At 41.5% G+C, this 23019-nt stretch overlaps 1 protein-coding gene and 1 long non-coding RNA gene across 6 annotated transcripts in view; both read right to left on the reverse strand.

Annotated features, from left to right (window-relative positions):
• The window catches only part of PSD3 (pleckstrin and Sec7 domain containing 3), a 572156-nt gene that overhangs the window by 163452 nt on the left and 385685 nt on the right, over nt 1-23019 (reverse strand). The window lies entirely within an intron of this gene.
• On the reverse strand, nt 17235-22637 carry LOC118984278 (uncharacterized). Its single transcript, XR_005065890.1, has 2 exons — nt 19517-22637; nt 17235-19464 (listed from the first exon to the last, which is right to left on the reverse strand). It is a non-coding gene; the product is annotated as an uncharacterized LOC118984278 (long non-coding RNA).

The raw sequence follows: 23019 nt of genomic DNA on the forward strand, positions 1-23019 counted from the left end.
TGTTTTCACACATGAAATGCGTGATTTCATTTCACAAATGAAATCTGAACCAATCACTCTCTTTCCACTTCACTGCTCCAGCCCCACAAAGTAAACTAAATTAGCTGAGGGGAGGCGCAGGGAACATAGAAATACAGAAAATGTCCCACAGGGTCAGACTAAATGCCAGAGATGACTCAGAAGGACTCATGGTAGCCAGCCTTCAAGAAGGCACCCACGCTCTTGTGCATCCCTTCCCACTTCTGTATCAGGGTTTAATACACTTTTTCCCAAGTATATTTGGTAGCAAGGGGATTGGTTTTAAATGTGCTCCCAGGAGCCCTTGACGTCCCTTCCACTGGGAGCTGGGTGTGTCGTCCCCTCCCGCTGGCCGCTGCTCCCAGGCACGCACCCACCTCCACTTCCTAGAAGAATACCCTCACGAGGTGGCAGTGTGCAGTCTTTTACCCTCACATTCTTTATCTGATTCATTCCTTCCTCCATTCAGTTGTGCTCATTTCCCCAGAGTCAGGGTATGTTTCCCTGTTTTCCCATGTCATCCCTTACCCGCTCACATCACCTTCCCTTCCCCCAGAATAAAGAATTGTGAGAGGGGATCGCTAACTTCAGCATACTCTTGTATGGGTATTTTGTTTTTTGTTTTTGTGACAAAGTAGGCAGAGGCAGGGATGACAAAGAGGTCAGATCATTTAGGTTCACAGATAAAAAAGACTAGAAGGGAATAGTCAAAAACATTAATTATCTCTGGGCTATAGAAATACTGAAAGCATTTTTAATACTTAAAGATTTTCTATTAAAAAAAGATTTTCTATAGCAAGTGTTTAATTTTATAATCAGAAAAATTAACATAAAGAACATATGACTACTGCATGTATTCATGTCTTAACTGTGTTCTTGGGCATATGCTCTTCTAAGACTTGAACTTGTCATACAATCGGGAATAAAACTCTAAAAAAGCATGTAGCAGATGAAATATGGTGCTAAGAAAAAAGGCAGGACACGATGGTAGGAAAAAAGTAGGAAGTCAGGGAAATTATCTAATTTAGAGATATAATGAGTCTGAAAGTAGACAGGTTTAGTGTCCCTTCAGGCCTAAACTGAAATGGAAAAAAACAGGTTTAAAAAGAAAAGGAGGCAAGTGAAGAGAGCAGAGTCTGGCACAAATGCCTAGAGAATGTGCAAAATCAGACATCACAGCATTGCAGACTCCACCCAGCTGCCACAGACATCTGTAACGCTGTGGGCAGCTGATGCGGAGAGCCTGTGAGAATAAAGGACTAAGGAATGTCAGTGATAATAGAGTTACCCAGATCAGGAGGATGAGGCTCGAAGGAAGGAATCAAGACAGTGATTGAATGAGGTGGTTGCCACTTCCAATAGTCAAGCAGCCTATTGGCTGCTATAGAAAGCACCATGGAAGAGATATGAGTGGACTCCATTGAGACTGTCAAAGTAACAAGTTCTGTTTGGAACATACATCAAGTTCCTCTTAACCAGACTGTACTGAGATATTTACCAAAATACAAAGTCTGTAGGAAACTTTAAAAATCTGAAATTAAGTGTCTGGCCTAAGAAAAATGACCAAACCCAGGATTATCCCTTATTCTGTGTTTTAGGGGACTCCAAAGCAAAAGGGCTTGCTCAAGCCACACACAATGTTGGCAGAAACTGAAGACATCTTCGTATGTGCTACTAGTCATCTCGATTTAAAACATTCACATCTACATTAAACTGAAACAATATACACACCTTGAGTATCATTTGAATAAGACTTTAAAAGCCATTTAGTCCAAATATTCTTTTACCTGAACCCTGGGTTCAACACCCCGCCTAGTCGCCCAGTCTGTGCTTGAACACCTTCGGGTCAAAGAAGCCACTTTGACTGAGGCAGTGCATTTTTACCTACAGGCTCTTCCACTCCACAGAAGACTGCCTTGTGTGTTCTAGAATGTTTTATTTTTTATTCCTCAAATTGCCAGTCAATTGGCCAGTGTCTACTATTTTATAGTCACTTGGTTTCATTGTAACCAAATAGCTCTTTAAGAAAACAGCATACAAATGTAGGCCAGATTCAGTACTTCATATTTTGTTTTGCCAAAGGTCTTTCGAGGTAATAGTTAAGAAAGCTTTTTGAATACCATAAAAACTCTATACTAACACACAGGATTAGAAAGTACACATCATCTTCTCTTCATGGTGTTGTAAGTACTCTGTTTCTCTCAATGAAACACAGAAAAGTAAACATATGTAAGTTGTCTTAACCTTAATTAGCTAAAATATAAAACAGGCAGTTATGACTGTCCCCTTCTGACCCACCCCATTAAGTACTTCGGCTACAGCCAATATGGCAGAACTCACACGCACAGAGAAAACCCTGCAAGGAGGGGCATGATGAAAAATGCAAATGAGTTCAGAGCTCCGGCATATTCCAGTCATTGCCCCTGTATGACCAGAGGTTTACTGGATTATACACTTTGGCACAACTGTATTCTATCAGCCTCTTAAGAACATCCTTTGAATTGACAATGTATTTTGATGAAACCTCTGGAAAACAGGGCAATTTTTTAAAAGTGAAGGCCAAACAATGTAGGAACCAAAAAAAAAACCTATCCATAGTCTCAGACCACCTAAATTATGTGTGTTTACAGCTATCAACAGCTGGCAAAAAGTAAAAATAATTAGAAGCTCTTGATTGGAATAGAAATATAAAGTATTATATGCAACTGGCTGAAATAATGAAAAAGTGAAAGATTCTTAAAGAAGTACATGTTGAATCTGCCAAAAAAATCTGAAAAAAAAAAAATCCAGTCCTTAGTACAAAACCCTCCTCCCTGCCTGATATCCCCACAGTGCTCCGCAGACGGTGTGCAACACCCGTAACGCACGGTGCAGATGTACTCACGCAATGTGCTTTAAATACGCAAGTGATTACAACCCAAGTTGTCAAGAAAAGAAGGTTCAAAGGTTCCTTTCTAAACAGTAATGTATTATTAGTAGTGGTTTTAATTCTTCCTACTTGATATCACTCTTCCCTAGAATTTGGAGAAATAAAAATAAGACTTAATTTTAAAAGAAAGCATGAAGATAGAAATATTCATATTAAGGGGAAAGCCTCATTAGCCAATGTGAAGAAAGAGATTCGATCATGAACATTCTACTAGTTTCGGGAAAGAAGCCTTTGTCCACTACCCACCCATGTCCCTGTGCGAGCAAAGCCCTCCTCGCCCCTACAGCCCAAATGAGTCACATCCTTGCCAGCCGACCAGCAGGACGCCCCCTCAGAGCACTCACTCCCAGACAGCAAAGCCAGGTGCATGCAATTTCTGGTATGTTTTTTTCAAGTAATCTTATGGTTTCCTTTTAAGGATCAATTATTTCTGAACAGAATCTGTCAAAGCTCTCATGAGGCTCCCAATGGGGTGGAGGAGGCAATAATGCTGTTTGATATGAGATTCATTTTGAGATCCGCCTACAAATGTCTACCTGGATGAAATCAACTGTGCCCCAGGTAATGAGGACAAGTACCAGTGCAACCTTAGACTAAGGATTTATCCTGTACTTATCCTTTACATTCCTCTGAGATTCTGTAGCATAGCTAGGACCTTCCAAATTTTAGAAGTTAGAAAGACTGAAATGAAGTGAGATGATAATGCAATGTCTCATTTCATACACAAAGAAAGAGAAGCTGTGTGATCTGCCCAAGGCCTCAGAGCAGTGTGCCAAAAGGGCATGGGTTGGGCTTGGGTCTCTCGACTGATGCTCTGGGAATTGCTCCACATAACAGATGATCACTCCGGAAATTGTGTTAAACTGTAACACAGAGTTACCTCAACATAGAACAGAGGGGAGTCACTTAATTATTACACTATTTACTAAGTGCTTCCCTAGACAAAGATTCATCACACTTCTTCACTCCAAAAAATCCAGCCCATAGAGATTCACAGTCTACTTGTATATTTATTTAACCTCTTGATGTTCAAAATATGGATGCAATCAAAAGACAGTTTTATTTATTTATTTAAAATATTTCACTTATTTTAGACAGAGGGGAAGGGGGGGAAAAAGACAGGGAGAGAAACATCAACATGTGGTTGCATGTTTCTTGCATGCCCCCAACTGGGGACCAGACCTGGGGAGCCCCTTTGATTCACAGGCCTGACACTCAATCCACTGAGCCACAGCAGCCAGGGCAAAGGACAGTTTTTTTAAAAGCCTTCACGTCGAGAAGGCAACATATGTGTGCACACATACTGTTCCCGCTGCAGGGGCAACCATTTTAAGTAGGTCACAAATAGTAATGCCATGTAATCTAAAGTGCGATGACTAACGACACATTCTAAAACGGAAGCCAATTTATTGTTGTAATTTCTAAGCTAGTGCAGACATAGAGTCTGTGACTCTTGAGACTTTAAACAAAATAAGTATAAATTATATTTCAATTTCCCTTTCTCCTAGCTGCAGTATTGAACTTAAATGTCTACTAGATCAGTGGGTGGAAAAAATCAAAGAACACTTAAAATTTTTTAACTTTACTACCCACAAGGATGTGGGAGTAATATGTCAGTGGGACTAAAAAGTGTGTGACAGAGACTTAGAGACTTCCCTGATTCGACAAGGAGCAGGTTCTTCCCTCTTTTAAAGAAACAACCCTTGTCCTTCCTTTGCTTGGTCTACTGTACACAGCTTTAAACATAAAAGTTAAACCACAATTTAAAGATGTACATGTTCTTAGATGTTCTCTTGTAGCACAATAGAAACACTAATCATAGCTGATCATCTGGGAGGTCTCTCCCCTAAATGGCCTTGCAACGCTTTCCCTTCAGCTGGGTAACAGCGAAATCTGCACTAAGAATAAACTCAATCTAAGAAATGAGCAAACGGGAACTCTTTCTCCCAATTTCCTCCCCCTTCAATCCCACTTTAAGGGAGTACAGATGTGAACAAACGTATCTAAATATAATCAGTAGAGAAAGATGTCGATCTCACTTCCAAAAGCCTGAGGCCAAGATGGAGGAAGATGTGGTAGCACCTGTTGATGGCGTTGGGACAGCACATCGACCCCCCTGGTCCCCAGGACGCTGTTCCAGTGTCTCCGACCAGTGGCACATCCTCTCAGGAACCATTGGACCTGTGCAGCCTGACCTTAGGCAGGCCGCCTTCACTGCCATCCAACACTAACACTGTGCTCCCTCCCATCACCCAGGTCCTGCTTTTCTCCAACCCCAGGATGTTCCTTCCTCCTTGCTACACGCGCCCTTTGCACCCAACTCAATCCCACCTACCTATCGTCAACCCCACAGAGCTTCCCTGGAGCGTCATGCACCAAACAAGCTCTCATTTTCAGAGCTCTTACAGCACTATTAGGTGAGTCCCATAATTTGCACCAATTACAGAATGTCTTATGTCTTTTGCTAGTTGATGCATGTACATTACCAGCTTTGTTTCCCCACTTAAACTGTAATATTAAGGTCATACATGAGAAGCCTTACTTTAAAAATGTTTTTCCATAGCACTAGCATGCAAGCGGACAAGGCGTTTGGGGGGAGACCCTCCTGCACTGAATTAACACAGTCAGGCTCTGACCTCTCAGCAGCGACCCATATTCCTCCCTGTGGCTGTGCATGAACGCAGGCTTGAGTGGGAGGTAGGTGGCTGCAGATTCCACCTGCGCTCCAGCTCTTCTGAAGAGACCAGACATAACCATCGACACTGCTGTCGCTCATCTGCAGAGAAAGCTACGTGCTGTAAGTAACACACAGGCATATTTGCTCATGCAATTTCCTCAGGTGCCTTTGTGCATATACGAATATAACTTTTCCTTTCTTTTTGGATTTCTCATCTCATAGCAAGTCATTAGAAGGGTAGCTCAGCCCGCTACTTTCATGCAATCCAAGCTAGTTCCGTAGGTACTCCTCTACTGAAGATCTGCTGAGTGCCTAGTGCCAAGCAACACCCTCAAAGAAATACAAAGAAGACATATGACAGAGTTCCCTTTCTGTTTTGTTAATTCTCCAGTGTACAAAGCACACATGTACATACACGTAAACACACACACACACACACAGAGAGTTCCCAGGGAGAGAACAAAAGCCTGCTCCCTCGGCATCTCTAACGCCATTTCTCCCAGGGCTGTGCACACACTAAGTGGCGCTGTACTGTTTATGAAATAATGAAATTTATAGGTAGCAAAGCACAGTAGCCCTTTATCAAGAACCCTACAAAAGCCACATACATAGAAACAAATTAATATATTTAAAGAACTTTTTAATTTTGATTTAATTTATGGAGAAGAGTTGTTCTCCTACATACTGTCCCTGAAAAACCAGTTATTGATTTTAAATCACCTTGCAGTTCCCTGAAGCAGAGATGAATTTGAGAGGCAACTTTTGTATCTATATACTTCAGAGCAGCTGTGGAAGTCTGCTGTTGCCTTGTTAATACAATACAGGACTGTAAACACACACACATAAAGAGAGTTACACAGCAAGTTATCTTTTCAAAGGTTAATCACAACAGACATAAAAAGAACAGATGTATGTTCTTTTTATGTCTGTTGTGAGAAGACAGAAATATGTGCCTAGGGTCTGGGTCATGTATTAGCAGGTGAGGGTGGAAGTGTCACGGGGACTGGAGATCCTGGCATCAGAGCAAACAGAGGGGCGATGCCTATTATTGAGGCCTGTGACAGCGGTTGGGTACCCAAAGAAAAATAAGGCAATGACAGAGTGGGCACCAAGACAAATGACAGTGATTTTAAGGATAGAAATCTCTTTACAATTCTTCCTGGAGGATGCATAAAAGTTAATGTGGGCATGCAATATTTAATGTGAGGAAGGTAGGTACTGCTTAGCAAATGATTCTAGAACAAACGAGAGTGTGAATAAACGGCGGAAGGAATGAAGGAACGCATGAGTAAAATAACGCGTGAGGGGTGATGAGTAGCATGAACTCCTGGACATGAGGGGGAGGAAGCGGACAAGGACAGCCCCAGTCACCGGACAAGGGCCCTGGGGGACCTGCAGCGGGTAGCTGTGCTTGGGTGAAGTCACCAGTTTGGGGGTGGTGAAAAAAGAAAACTTAGTACATGAGATTATAAGATAAAGTGATCTCTCACATAGGAGACCACTGAGCAAATCCCAATTTCCTTGTTGTTGTTATTTTTTTTTCCACCAAAGAACCTTGCATTACGCTTTCAATGCAGAAAACATGTTCTATTTACTGACTCCCCACCCTACTCCCATTTTATCCTACCCATCCTTTAAGGTCTAACTCAACACAAGCTCCAAGACTCTTTCTTCTTTAGGAAATGTGGAAAATTGCTTTGAGAAGAGAGGCTACAGATAAGGGGCAGAGAAGGATAAAGAGGGAGAGGCAAGAAGGATCAGGGCTTGGAAGAAACTGACATTCCAGATTTCCTTGGCTGGGATCTGAAGAAAGGTGAAACCAGGTCTCTCATCACATTTTGTCCTAAGGGGGTACACAACCTCTAAACTTCCTTCAAGGGGACTAGCCTTTAATTTCTGGAATCACACAAGGCAATGGGGTTGGCACTCCACCCCCTCCCACCTGATATCCCAGTTCCCCCTCCTTTTGGTGCCTTGAGGCATCCAGTGTACCGGGGACCCTTGAACAAACACTGGTTTGAACCACATGGATGTTTACCTGCACAGTTCACATCTGTGCTGTTTAAGGATCAGCTCTGCTGTGGGGGTGCTAGCATACAGACATAACCTGTAGTTACATGTGGGTTTTCAACATCACGGGAGGTCAGTGCCCCAACTCTTGCATTGTTCAAGGGCCCACAGTCTAACAGTTTTTAGGATGTGCCCCCAAGGGAAAGACAACAGAGAGAGGAAGTGGAAGATCCTTGGGGAAAGGGACTTCTTCTGGCACTAACCCTGCAGGATGGGATGAGTAACGTCTCCTAGGCTATTGCTGGAGAACACCGCCGCCACAACTCCAAAGAAAACCAAATGCTGGGCCGCTGAGCTACTCTGAAGACACAGGTTGGGGAAGGAAAGTAAAATTAGTGGCACCAGCGGCAATGACGCAGAGAGAAAGAAAAAAGAAAGAAATGCCAAGCTGTCGCCAGGCAATGCAATGCAAACCATTGCTTCATGTCCCGTCCCACTTCCACACCCACTGAGAGTGCTGTTCTCGGGGATGGAAAAGAAAAAAAACAGCTTGAGAGAGCAACAGAAGAATCGATGCCAAACCATCTTCGCTCTGAGCCAAGACACTAACCTCCCAGTTCATGGCCGTTATTAAAAGAAGACGAAGACAACGGGAAAGCTGTGGCCATGGGTCTCTCTTTACTTATCCATGGCTTTCCTAAACCCAGAAAGGCACTCATGCTAAATCTGTTTAAAATATCATATGAATTACTGAGCTCTATTTCTTTCATGCATTTGGTAGAGAGCAGCCTAAATGGATATCTGTGAGCTAGTGAGATATTGCCAAGTAATAAGCAGGCAGAGACATTAAGTTACTTACTGAACTTTAATAAAACGACAGCTTAGAATTTAAAGACAAAGAAATGTCTTTTTTTTTATTTTTGGAAAAACAAATAAAGCTGGTTAAAAGATGTACAGTAATTCCCTGATTTTTTATCTATTTTGCTAGCAATTGCTATACAACTATTACAATCATTATATTATATCAAACCTCAGATGTAAAATTAAAACAATTACAGGATTTTCTGCTACCTAGCTCCAAATCCCCACCCACCCCCAAGGCTTTAAGTCGTACTTTTACCAACAGAAAGTTCCCCAAACCCTGACCTACAACTACATCCTCTCAGCTGGGTGTCCAGCAGAATGTAAACTCGGTGATAGCCAAGGCCTCACGTGTCTCGCGCACCTTTATGACACCCAGAGCATGGAAAAGAGAGGGAACTCACTAAACATTAAATGAATGGACCCAAGTCTGTCGGCATCTAAGGCTGAATTATGCCAAAGCCTCCATTTCACCCCCAACCACTGCCCGGTCTTTCTCAGTGCCCCACCACTTCTCTGGGCTCTAAATTTACGGCTGTGATTTATCTTTGTCCTTTATCTCCTCTATCCAGATAGTTTGCCACTAAGGAGATTATCTTTAGAAACCACAGTCCTGAATTAAGGAGAAATCCAAATACATACCCCCCCCCCCCCCGAAAAAAACAAAAAGTCTCTTCCGCTCATCTTTACCTCTGTCACTACTCTATGCCAACTGGGTATTATTAACCCCTATTTTGGCAATCTTGTCTAAGTTGGCCTTTTTACTTTCAGTTTCTGCATACTAATTACAGACTAAAAACCTCCTTTGCTCAAAAGCTATATATACTTCTCCATTACCCACCTACTTTCCAAAGTAAAATTATCCTCTTAAGGGAAGCATTCAAAATCTGACTTTGCAACATACCCTACCCATCAAACTGGCCTCCTCGACACCCTGCCAGCCTGCTAAACTAATTTCTATAGTCATATTTAAACTCATTCTTTATCCATTAGTTCACTGGAATTTAAATGCCATGAGGGCAGGGATTCTTCACTGTTCTCTCTTCAGCATCTAGAATAATGCTGAAACATATTAGACCCTCAGAAAAATATTTGCTGGGTGAGTGAATGAATTACATGAAAAAGAGAAAAAAGGGAGGAAGGGAAGTAGGAAAAAGTGTGTCAAACTCCTTCCATGGAGGAGCTTATCATTCAGGTCGAGTCCCCATTTTCGCTGATCACTTCTATCTTCCACTGGTTTCTCTCTTCAGACAATTTATCACTTAAACACTCATCAAATAAGCGTTCAATGAATGGCTGGGAGCCTGTTACATGTCAAGCTCCATGGCAGGCACTGGCCATACAACAAGGAGCTCAACCAACAAGGCCTTCATCATCTCCAAACTCACAGCCTGGTGTAAACATTAAAGCCAATTAAAAACCAGGTGCTACAGATGTGCATAAAAAAACAAACCACTTAACTTGGACTTCAGTAACAGGGAAGACTTCTCGGAGGGGCAGCTAAGGGAAGACTTGAACGATGAGTATGACTTAGCCCTGTGCAGAACAGGGAGGGGTGTTTGAGGCAGCGGGAACTGAGTGGATGGATGAAAACCTGGAAATGAGAGAGTGGGAAAGTGTTTGGGAATTGAAAGGAGTTCAGTGGGTTGACAGTTTGAAGGGTCTTGGAATCACCTCTGGTTGCTCCTTTCTCACCAAAAGAAAGAAAAAACCAGGATGAGCTTTCAGAATGAATATGAAAAGAAGGCTGGGGTGGGCCAAAGGAAAGCACGAGGCTTTGTGTGCCAGCTCTACCCCTCAGTCTAGAGAAGAAATTTCTCGTGGGAAAACCACAGGATAAATTCCCTGTGGTTCTGTGTTTACTCTGCAACTCAAAAATGCCTGTTCAAAAAATGCAGTGTTCAAAAGGCTAATCAAAAACTTTGATTCTTCCCGCCCCTTTCCCATCCAAGGAAGCAGGGGATAACTTTTAAAATGTAACAATTGAACCAAGAGATTAATACATTTAAATGAAGGGCATTTCATCAACTCTATGAACCTTGTCTCTAATTTTATTTTACCTTTGAGACTCCGAACTTCCTTGGCTAGTCAGAAGGGATTTTTGAACCAGACTCCCCTCAGAATCCACAATCCTAAAAAATCTTGTAATTACCAGGCAATTTGTAAAAGCTTAAGCAATGAGCTAAGGAAACAGCTCCAACTGGCTTTGATTCCCTTTTTACTATTGCTTCGAATTAATTGGTTCTTTTAATCCACAGCAGTTCTTAACATTAGTCCGTAGTCAAAACAGAGTTCTGTCTAAATGTGGCATCTTGTTTGGGACAAGATGTAGTGCTCCTGTGAACATGTCATCACAGTAAGTTTGCAACAAAAGAAAAGGTACACCCAGAATGCAAAGCACCCATTTTCTAAGGATGCATTAGAAAAGGTATGGATTTTAACTGGACAACTCTTAGTATTTAGTATATTCACCGTATTAAGAAAAGCTACCGAATATGTCTCGTACATCACCTTTAAACATTATTCTTCCCCCAAACAGTTACTCAAACACTTACTCTGGGTCATGAATGAAGTGAGGGCACTAAGAAAAACTAGAAATGCCATTCTGGGGAATACTCCTTCCTACCCCTGTCTCCAACCCACTATGCAGGACAGGGGAATAAATCCCCCGCTAAACTTTCCTACTGAGGAAATTACTAATGCAATTTTTATAGTACTATGGCTACAATGCATTAAATAATGTCTTTAACCAATAAAAAACAACCCTCATTATCACATGCATTTACTTCTTCTTTCATTAAAATAGCAAAACCTAAATTCCAGGGAGACTAGGAAAAAAAACATTATAAAGCAAAAAAAGATTCCCTGTTTCTCAAATAGGGGCACAGTCAGGCATACTAGCTCTTGACTCTCAAAAGTAAGAACTATACCAAAGTATGGCTTTCTTCTGATTCATTCCCGAACTGCAGGACAACAAGAGGAGGGCCTGCCAATGGCATGATCACCCTATGCCACCATCAATTCTCATCTGTTAATCCATCCTTCTGGCTGATACGTGGCACATATTCTCCAATATAAACACACACACATGCACCGCATTACATGTAAATAAAAAATTACCTAGCTTTGATCTTTGTCACTGTGGAAGAAATGCAAAAACCCTTTATATTAACAAGACAATCATGGGTTATCTCTGAACTAGCAATCTGATCCTTAATAAGCCTACCCTCAGCGCCTTTGAGGAAGAAGAAAGAAGAAGCACTATGTCCACTGTGACATTCACTGACAGCTCACCTGTCCATTCGATAAGCACTCACTGATCACCCTGCGCGCCAGACACCACGCGCTGCAGAATGGTTAGCGGCAGCTCTGGCCTCTGCCCACTGAACTGCACAGCTCCTGCCCACCTCCAGCGGTAACACCGAAAACTGTCTCTAAGTACTATCCAGCTTCTTAGGGGTTCAGGGTATATTGTCATCATTTATCAGAGATTTAAAATGTAACTGGAAAAATATGCATACTTGAAATATGCTTGGAAATGTTGAAAAAATACATAAATAGCCTGTAATAGCATTTTAAAGTTGGAGAGAGATGACGACCAAGTAGAAATTCACATATACCTAAATAAGGTTAAAAATATGTTTATTCTTAAATGAAACTACGGAAAGAGAATGTGCTCCTAAAAACCACTCCCCACTGCCCTCTCTAGAAAATTATCCATCTCCCACTATAAACCCACTTCACACAGAAAACATTAAGCGAACTGCTGACTGCCAATCTTGTGGAATCGGTGTTATGAAATAGTCACTGAAGTGTGCGAAATGATAAACAAATCATTAAGGTGGGCTTGATATGATTTTATCAATTAAAAAAGGCAACTTAGAGCCTCTAAACGCAGCCTCTTCCATCCATTTGATACTAAACCTCACTGCCCTGGAAGAACCAGGATCCCAGTGATTGTTTTTAATCAACTGTTTAGAAGAGTTTGAGGAAAGTAATTGCTAGGCAGAAGACAACAGGAAAAACAATAAATCTTTAATTAAAGTACAAAAAACTGACAACAAAACAAGAAAAATACTACCTTGAGCTTTCAAAGGAAATTGCTTATAGAAGCTGACACAAGAACAAGCATTCATTTACTCAGGAAATTAAAAGTTGTACTTTTAAAAATGGTTTCAGACTTTCTGAGGAGTTCCAGCCAAGATGTAGGCATAGGCAGAAACACTTTGCTCCCTCACACAACCCAAAGAAAGGTAACAAACAATTTAAAAACAAAAACAACCAGAACTGCCAGAAAATCAAACTGCATGGAACTTGACAACCAAGGAGATAAGAAACACTCACCCAGTCTGGGAGGAGGAGCGGAGACGGGCAGCCGGAGGGAGAGGACCTGCAGCAAGGCGGTGGACAGGGCAGTCCCACATTCCCATGGGGATAAACCGGGAGGAACCCCTGGGGAGTGAGACAGACTGCACAACCCGGGGTCCCAGAGCAGGGAAATAAAGCCTCAAACCTCCGACTGAAAACACCTGTGGGGGTTGAGTCAGCAGCGGGACAAACTCCCAGCCTCACAGGAGAGTCCATGGAGAAACCCACAGGGTCCTAGAATGTACACAAACCCACCCACCCAGGAGTCAGCACCAGAAGGGCCCAGTTTGCTGGTGGGAAGAGGGGGAAGTGAAAGTAAGTGGGGCGAGAGCTGAGCCAGCAGCAATGCTCCCTCTCTGACCCCTCCCCCCCAGACAGCAAAGAGGGTTGCCCCGCCCTGGGGAACACCTCAGGCTCTGCCCCTTACTACGGAACAGGTGGACCAAGACAAAGAAATACGGCCCAAGTGAAAGAACAGATCAAAGCTCCAGAAAGAGAACTAAGTGATGAGGAGATAAACTACCTACCAGATGTGGAGTTCAAACCTCTGGTAATCAGGATGCTCACAGAAATGATTGAGTTTGGCCACAAAATGAAGGAAGAAATGAAGGCTATAAAAGTGAAATAAAGGAAAACATACAGGGAGCCAACACTGAAGGGAAGGAAACCAGGACTCAAATCAACAATTTGGAATAAAAATAAGAAATAAACATCCAACTAAAAGAGAATGAAGAAACATGAATTCAAAAAAATGAGGAGAGGCTTAGGAACCTCTGGGATATCTTTAAATATTCCAACATCTGTATTGTAGGGATTCTAGAAGGAGAAAAGGAAGAGCAAGAAATGGAGAACTTATTTGAACAAATAATGAAGGAAAACTTCCCCAATCTGCTGAACAAACTAGACTTCCAGGAAGTACCGGAAGCTCAGAGAGTCCCAAAAAGTTGTACCCAAGGAAGCACACACTAACACACATCATAATTAAGTTAACCATGATGAAAGGTAAGGAGAGAATCTTAAAAGCAGCAAGAGAAAAGGAGACAGTCACCTACAAAGGAGTGCCCATAAGACTATCAGCTGATTTCTCAAAAGAAATCTTACAGGCAAGAAGGGGCTGGAAAGAAGTATTCGAAGTCATGAAAGGCAAAGACCTACATCCAAAATTACTCTATCTAGCAAGCTAACATTTAGAATGGAAGAGCAGATAAAGTGCTTCCAAGACATGGTCAAGTTAAAGGAGTTCATTATCACCAAGCCCTTATTATATGAAATGTTAAAAGGGACTTATTTAAGAAATAGAAGATCAAAACCTATGAACAGTAAAATGACAACCAACTCACAACTACTAACAACTAAACCTAAAAAACTAAGAAACAACTCGAACAGGAGCAGAACCACACAATGCAGATCACGTAGAGGGTTATCATTAGGGCAGGGGAGAATGGGGGAAAGGTACAGGGTCTAGGAAGCATAATTCGTAGGTAGAAAATAGACAGGGGAGGTTAAGAATAGTATAGGAGATGGAGAAGCCAGAGAACTTCTATGTACAACCCATGGACATGAACTAAGGGAGGGGAATGCTATAAGCTGGCGGGGTGCAGGGTGGGGGGGATAAAGGGGAGAAAAAAATTGGGACAACTGTAATAGTATAATCAATAAAACAAATATATATTTTTTAAAAAGACTGACTTTCCCTAAAATGGAACCTTTTGCGGCTTATGTAGTATCAGCCCTTTTGGAAGAATACAATTTAATAAAAATAAAACATGTGATTAGAAAAAAATTTATTTCAGATCCTCCCAGAAATCTAAGCTCTCCTGGGAATACTTATAATTTGAACAGAAAATGTGCATTGCAAACTCTCCCTGGATGGTCTTGGCCTTTGCTTCATTTTTTAAATCCAGATCCTTCTCTTTCGTTCTTTATTCACCAATAAATAGAACAGTCAGCTATTCACAGAGTCTGAGAGGTGAGTATGGTCTAATCTAGTAGCAGGAAACATTGTTTAGAGAAAATAAAAAGTCTTTTTTTTCCATCTTCACTATTTTTCTTTTGAGGGAGAGAAGTAATTTTTTCTCTGCCATAAACAGCTGTAAAAATTGGCGTTACTGTGTGCCCCAGTGAAATGACCTCTCGGGGCATGTCGGGTGACACATCACATCTGCTCCCAGGAAGACAAATATAAAGCTGGTAAAAAACAAAATGAGAAACAGCACCAATGAATGCTGAACAAATTTTACCACCACAAAGAAATCCTCATCAGTTAGCTGGCCCCTCAGAAATACAGGGTCATGGACATCCGTGGACAAACAGTAACCAGATCTGAAAAGGAGGGGGGGAGATTTAGAAAATATAAAAACCCTGTCACAGTTATCTACTCTGCAACAAGCTACCCCGAAAGTCAGTGGCTTGTAACATCTACTATTTTATTTGCTGGCAATTCTGCGGATGTTCAGTTTGGGGCAGAGCTCAGAGAGGACTGCTCATCCCTGCCCCACAGGGTGTCGGCCAGGCTCCCCTGGAGCTAAAGGATCCAAGGTGCCTCAGAGCCACGCGCGGGAGCGGTGCTGGCTGGCTGCAGTCTGCTGAACCTCTGTGCTCCTGCGACAAGCATGCTTCCCGCCTCCAGCAGGTCAGCTTGGACTGACTTCCTTACACGGTGGCTCAGGAGCTGCCCCTTCTTAAAGTCTGCAATTGTCACGACATCACTTCTGCCACATTCTGTCACCTAGGGCAGCCCAGACTTCAAGGGGAGGGGACAGAGACTCTGCCTCTTGATGGGTAGGACAGCGTGTGCATACAGGGATGGGGAAAACTCCAGGGGGCCATCTTTGCAAATAATGCACCACAAACCCCATTGCTGGAAACCAGAATAACATGGAAGAAATCAAGAGAAAGAAACTGAAAGATGACCAGAATTAAGCACCTTTTCTTGCCAATATACCCCATCTCCTGCCCTTGACTGTTCAGCCAAAAAAGAATGAACAGATGGAAGACGCAGCGCAGGCTGTATCTGTGTAGACAGCAACCTTGATTACAAACAACTGATTAGGGTTCTTCAAAAATACAGAAAGAGAACACAAAAGAACAAGGTGGTAGAACCACCAGTGTGCTGCTTAGTACCTTTAGCTAAATGTACGTTTTATGCAAAAAGACACAAAGGTCTGGTACCGAGTAAAAACTGTAAAAAGGTAGGAAAAAAGAAAATGTCCTTTTTAAAGAATGAGAAGTTCTACTTTTTAGGGTCATGATTTTAAAAGACCAATGTTTCTAACCTATTGTCCTAACAGAAACAAGCATTGGAGTATCCACAGTTGAGAAATAAAACAAACAAACGAAGGTAGTGGCGCAGTCGATCCTATGCACAGGCAGCTGCTTCTCCCCGCCGCAGAGCGCAATGCCACAGCGCGCCACCCCCTCCTGAAACCTCCAATTTGAGTACAGGAAACAGCGGCGCTACTCACGCACGGCCTCTGCCAAAAGGTGGCTGCAGGTGGGTTTACACACCAAAGAGGAGATGTGAGGAGAACATCCTGAGTCCCAAGGAACTAGTCCAATGGAGCCTGGACAAAAATCTCATTGGGGAAGAAGAGGTCTATCACTTTGAAAGCATGTGAGGCATTGTTCTGTGTGACAGTGGCCTCTTTTTCTCGTTGGCCCTCATTCATCTCCATTCTCCTTAATAAACACAAAGAAAGGCAAGTCTTTCTTCCAGTGAAGTTTTAATACCATTCCATCTCTGGGATATCTGTGATTCAGAGGGAAAGCCTCAAAAGCTGAAAATCATTTAGGAACAGAAATGAGGAAATTCAAGCCCATTTATGGGAAAAGAGACAAGGGAGCAGAAAAGCCTTTCAGATTAGACCACACAGGAGGCCAAGACAATCACACAGACGAGAGTCTGGAAGCAATGCCTCTTTTACTGCCTTTTAAATAAAGATCTCTAAGCTAAACCAGCACTTACTTAAGGAAATTCTACAGGTGGAAATTCTACAGGTATTAAATTCTACACCATGGTTAGCACTGGCTAAATAATCTCAGTTGCTGTGACTTACGGGCCTGGGTAATTTTTCACATTGACAAACATCGATCTCCACATAAAACGCAAAAGTAGAAAGATCACTGAACTTGGAGGCAGGAAAAGATTTGAATCTTGGCTTTGACTCTATATAAATTAATCTTTCAAAGTCCAAATCACCTTTGAAAAATATGGGCAAAAATACCTTTAATCAGTGAATTGTACTACATGGTTCAATGAAATAAGTAGTTTATATACCTGCAAAATAGTATCCAATACATGTAAACTGTGATCTCCTATATAGATTAAGGCCCCCAAATAATTTAGATTCCTAAATCAAAGTCTTTTTTTTTAATTATGGAAAAGTCACAAAATTTGTGGTTAGAAGATGAAGTTTCTAGGTCAGCTCTTGCTGTTCATGGGCTGGCTGGTCTTGGGCAAGTCTTTTCTCTTCCCAAATCCTGGGTTCTCCCTTTGCTCAGCAAACCTGAACTGAGTACCTACTGGGGCTCCGGGACCCAGCAATGAACCAAGCCAATCGGGTCCTTCACCTCGTGGAGCTTCCCATGTCATGGAGAAACGTAAAGGAAACAAGTGCACAGTGCCGGGCAGTGTCACCTACAAAACGAGGTGACTGGGCTAGATCAGCTTCACGCTCCCCCCACCCCCATCTGTCTAGGAATCTACAACGGTGACAGGAAGGTCAGCAAAAGGAAAGGGAGATCTCAGTTTCCCATCCTGCGCCTCATAAGGTGTCAAATCACTCTCTCCACTAAAATCAAAAGCTTCCCAAGAACGGCAGCGCCCTTAACAAAGCCCTTCTGTGCTATAAAAGCAACAGTCCTCTTGTAGATGAAAACTTGAAATTCTGCTGTTAAAGAGAAACCTTTGCTGTTCAAGAGAAAATCAGATCTATAGATCAAAGAGTACGCTTTTCTTTATGCTCCTGACACAATGATTTAGACAGTAATACTGGCACACATACACAAGGACACCCAAGCCTTAGCATCCGCAATCACAACTGATGGCTGAGACGCTCACAAGCCTAATTCAGAAAAATATACTGAGCTGGCACATGGTCTGCAAAACTGAACAGAAGCAGACCCAGCAGCCTCTAGGCTAAGATTCCCAGTGAGCAGAAATATGTATTTGCAGCTTTTCAATTTTATATTCTGTTATCAATCATACAAACATATTTGAAGCTAATATAAAGCAATCAGATGGAGAGAACGGCTTCTACAAGGTCATTTTTTTTCTGAAATGTTTCTATTCCCCACAGCATGTTTTTTATTGGCAAAACTCAAGTGTATATGCCTTACACAGAAAGATTGAGCTTTCAGAATGAATCAGACAAGGACTAAGAAATAATATTCATAAAGAGTTAGAATCAATACAAATTTCTCAGGCTGGTGAAACTGTGAAAACACAAAGGATTATTGGATATCAACAAGGGTACTTTAAATGATTTTTCAATGATAGAGTCAGAAAGTTTCTATTTGAGTCAACTGAAGAAACACTCATCTGAATAATAAAATTATGTTTTAGGAAATTTATTTGGGAAAATTGAACAAAGATTGCCTAGCAGAATTCATTAAAAATCTCCTTTAAAAATAAAAATAACATAATTAGCATATAAATTGTTTTTATGGAAAGTAGCTTCTGAAATACTTTGTTTCTTAAAAACAGCATGTAATTTTAACAAATTTGGACATATCTCCTATAATCTAGTTTACCTAATTAGATGTGCGTATAAACCTCATACTTGCCATATAATTTCTTCAACCCACATCTTCCGCACTTACAAACTAAGGGTGACTGACTTCACGAGTCATAATATCTGAAACTCCAGAGCTGGAGAATTCTATGGAATATGTAAGGCTCGGAACGGGCTCTCTCCATACTTGCAGGTGCTAGATGAATGGACAGAATCTAAATTCCTTTATGTTATGTATGTATGCATGTAGCCATGTACACATGTATGTAGTAGTTCCACAAAGTAAAAAGAGTGATTCGTTGTGCAAATTCAGGTAATGATGTCAGTGATTTAGAACAAAATAAATGAGAAACTCTTGGCTTTGTTACTCTAGGTAGACCTAAGTGGCTGGAGAGTGTTTTATTCGAATATACTAAGTTAAACTGATTGGTACAAACATACTACTATTAACTCATATAGAAACTTAAGAACTTGAAGGTGGAGGGATCCTAAGAAATCAATGTTCTTATAGATGAGGAGACCTCTACTGAAAGGCTAAAGGGTTACAGGTTCTGCAGTTAAGATGCCTGATTTATTCACATTCTAGCTCCAGCACTTACTAAGAAATCAGAGGCAAGCTACTTACCTTCTGTACTCCTTGACTTATTTCTTCTTTTAATTCATAAAATGAAGATAATAATGGTACCTTACTCATAGGGTTATTGCAAGAACCAAATGTATAATATATTTATTTATTTTTTGTTATTTTATTGTTCAAGTATGGTTGTATTTAAATACTAGAACCATGCCTGGTACATACATACAAGAATTCAAAAATACCAGGAATTCTATCATCTACTTTATTTATTAGTAGATGATACAGGCTGTACCTGTAGACTGGTGAGTGTTGTTGATAATGAACTACTTACTAAAGCCAGGGACTTTGCTTAACCCTATGCTTGGGCGAGAGTCTCTGAGGAGGATGATCACCACACCCTCTGGGCTCCCTCCTCTGATCAAGGGACGATTAGGTTCAACTCTAGGAAGATACTTCACGGAGTGACCCGGCTCTGCAGCTGGGACAAGCAGGGGCTCGGGACACGGTAGTATCACAGGAACAAGAGATAAAAAATGAAGAGTATTCAGCCTTAAAAGCTAAATACGTGAATCATAAAAATCATCTTCAAATATCAGAAATATCATAAAATAAATAAAGAATAAGATTTATTATCTGTTTTTCCAAAAGCAAATTTGGCTGCTTATCAGGAAAAACTTTTTAAGAATCTGAGATTTCTGATGCTATAATAAGCATCCTTTCAACATGAGTGTTAACATAAAAACAAGATGCCACCTTTCAACTAAGGAGGGTTGATTATGTGTGGTTGGGCTAGATGACACTTAAAAAATTTCAAATTGCAGAATATTAGAAGGTGAAAGGGACTTCAGAGTCACCTGGTCTGGTGGATATTGTCCATTAGAATGGCCTGGGGAGCTTTAAACACAATCCCAATCAAACACGGACTGATTAAAATCACACTTTCTGGGGGTGGAGGCTGGAAGTATTCTGTTGGCTTTGGGCAGTCTTCATAACTCCTTCCAGATGACTCCAACACACAGCTGCCGCACCAGAAACACCACCTTAGTTCACAAACGCGAAAATTAGGGCTCACTGTTAGAAAGTGATGGAGCTAGCATTTGAACCCAGCTACTGTGCTGTGTTATTTTCAATACACTACATTACTCAAGAAGTCTTATACATGTAAGACTATAAACCAGACTTGTGGATAAAGGTTTGAAAAGGAAAAAAGTATGTCCTTTTTAAATCCCCCCAGGGTACAGATTATTCTCTAATCCATTATACCTTTTCTAGTCTTATAGCCGAGATATCATTAAGCTTGAGTTAAAAAGATGCACAAAACTAACCTTGTAAAATGGGTTAGTTTGGATTCTGGCCTACTTGGCTCTGCCCCCATTCCCATTGCTTGAGTGACTATTCCCTGCTTACATCCTCACTACAACGTGTTACTGGTACTGGCCCCTCCTAATCAGTTTGTGACCAAGAGGAATTTCTTGTAAAGTCTTTTCTACTTACATGTGAGAGAGATTAAAAACTAAGTCTTAACTGGTGTGAGACTGTGAGAAAGGCAATGGAAGTGGAGATCAGAAAACTGAATCCCTGACACAGGCCACGGGCAAAGAACAGCAAACCCAGACCTGAGTGGTAATTCTGTACTCCTCTGTGTCACAGACTGCTATCACAACTTTCCAGGAACCAGTTTCGCATGTCATTTCACATTACGGGCATCCTGGCAGGTGGGCAACCATGGCAGTGGGGAGAAGAATTAGCGTTACTCATCTCTGCTCTCTTAGCCTATCCACACTGACGAGGGCCTTGAGCCAGTCACAGTATCTCCCTGAGACCCATTTTCTCGCTTGTCAAATGAGAGGGGTCAGAACCATCCTGAGGGTGACTTCCAACTTGAATGATCTGTGATTAAAACACATGCACACCACCCATGAAATGGTATATCTAACTCCACATGGTAATCCATGTTGTAAGGGGGTCCACCATACCTATTTACATTAAATTTTGAAAACTAATCATTATTGGAAATGTAAATCCATCACAGGTTAAAATGCAGCATGAGGAGGTGTGAATGCCAAGTTGGCCCTTAACTCTCAGCACCCAAACGAAGACTCATACCTTCCCGAACAATGGATGCGAGAGAGGTGTGGCCATCACACAGGAAGGAGGGCTTATGATGCCTTCATTGAACTAATCATTTTCCAGAAATGGCCTTCTTGTATTGCTAAAAAGTAGACAAAATTAAGCTGTATTCTAAAACCTGACCACCTCCCCCACAAAACAAGTGTTCTATAAAAATATTCTCATCTTTCCCCCCCTAAAGTTGTATCTTTTAATATACTCACAAAAACCAGCATACAAAAGATGTTTTTCCTTACAGGAAGAACCTTAGGTACTGTGGCATAATGGGTTGCTCAGAACTCATACCAAGGACAGATTTTGCTTAATGAGTTAATTAGTAGGTAAGTCCAATGCCTAAATCCTTGTGGAAGGCACATATGGAAAACTAGGAAAAATTCAAATGGATCAAAATTCAGCAATAAATATCATTAAGAAAATATCTAACAACTGAAAAACTCATTTAGGTTGAACACTTCGCTCAGTTATAATTAATAAGAAGGAGACATGTAATTCTCTCAGCAGAAATAAAGACTTCAGGCAATAATCAAATATTTGTGGAAGAAAAAGGAATAGGATATATAGGAGAAAAATAGATGTTCTCAGGCTTAATTACTTGTCTCAGGCTCTCTGCTGAAATACCACAAGTATTTCATGAAACAAAGGGCTGGGCAAACTTAGAAAATATCAAATGTAAATACATAGCATTTATTTGAACTGTATGATGAATCATAAAATGTCCTAAAACCTGTTTTATTGTAAGGTTGGAAATGAAGAAGAAGATTATATGCTTCAATTTGTTTTTTTACACTTTCATTTTCCAAGTGTCTCATTATCTATAGACTAAGAAGTCTGTTTTATAAAGATATCTTATTATCTTATTATAAGATAATAAATCTTATTAATAAATGTGGTTACAACATTCTAATTTATGCTATTTTTAGTAGCAAAACATATACAGCAAATATTTTTAAAGACAATTAGAGGCCATATGAAATTAACACTATTAGCTATTTTCAGAACATAAGTTATCTAGAAGAGAAATTTCACACAACCCTAAATAATGTAAGATCAAATCTGGGATGAAATACGGCTTGGTAACTTTCCTCTTCATGGAAGCTCGGAGAAACAAAATTGAAAGACATCAGCCGAACGGTGCAAAGCAACAGAGTGGGGCCGGCCAGCAGGACGGGTGCCAGGCCACCCCAACGGCTGCTGTCGGTGGCACTGCTCTGGACCAATTCCACATGCACACTGGCTTGGCTTCCTCGTCTCCTGTTCCCAGATCCGATGTGGGGCGTGCCCACAGAACGGGACACTGCCCGGGGCTCCACGCTGAGAGCTCTTTTGTGGACACTCGGTCTGGGTCATCCCACACTGCTTCGACCAGCACTAGGTTTTGGCTACCTACCTACTCTCGCCTCAGGATCTGACCTCAGACCACGGCCTGCCTGCCGCGGCACCCCCACCCCGCCCTGGCCCCCTTCATTCCTCCTTCTCAATTCTGACAGCTTGCAGTGACCTTCTCTTGTTACAAAGACAGAAATGCCTTGGTGTCTCATGTGTAAAATTCTCAGGCAGAACACATCAAACTCTCAGTCCTGTTCTTTAGGGTCCCTTTTAACGATCGATTATATTTCTGTTAACACAAGGGGAGTGTGACAGGCCTTGAAAAGGTCTCAACTCCTCCTTGAGCCTCCCCTTAACAGTTCCTCAGTTTCCGCATTCAGGGCTACCAGAT

The sequence above is a fragment of the Sturnira hondurensis genome, unplaced genomic scaffold, assembly GCF_014824575.4.
Source record: "Sturnira hondurensis isolate 20B ecotype Veracruz unplaced genomic scaffold, ASM1482457v3 Scaffold0003681, whole genome shotgun sequence".
Lineage (NCBI taxonomy): Eukaryota > Metazoa > Chordata > Mammalia > Chiroptera > Phyllostomidae > Sturnira > Sturnira hondurensis.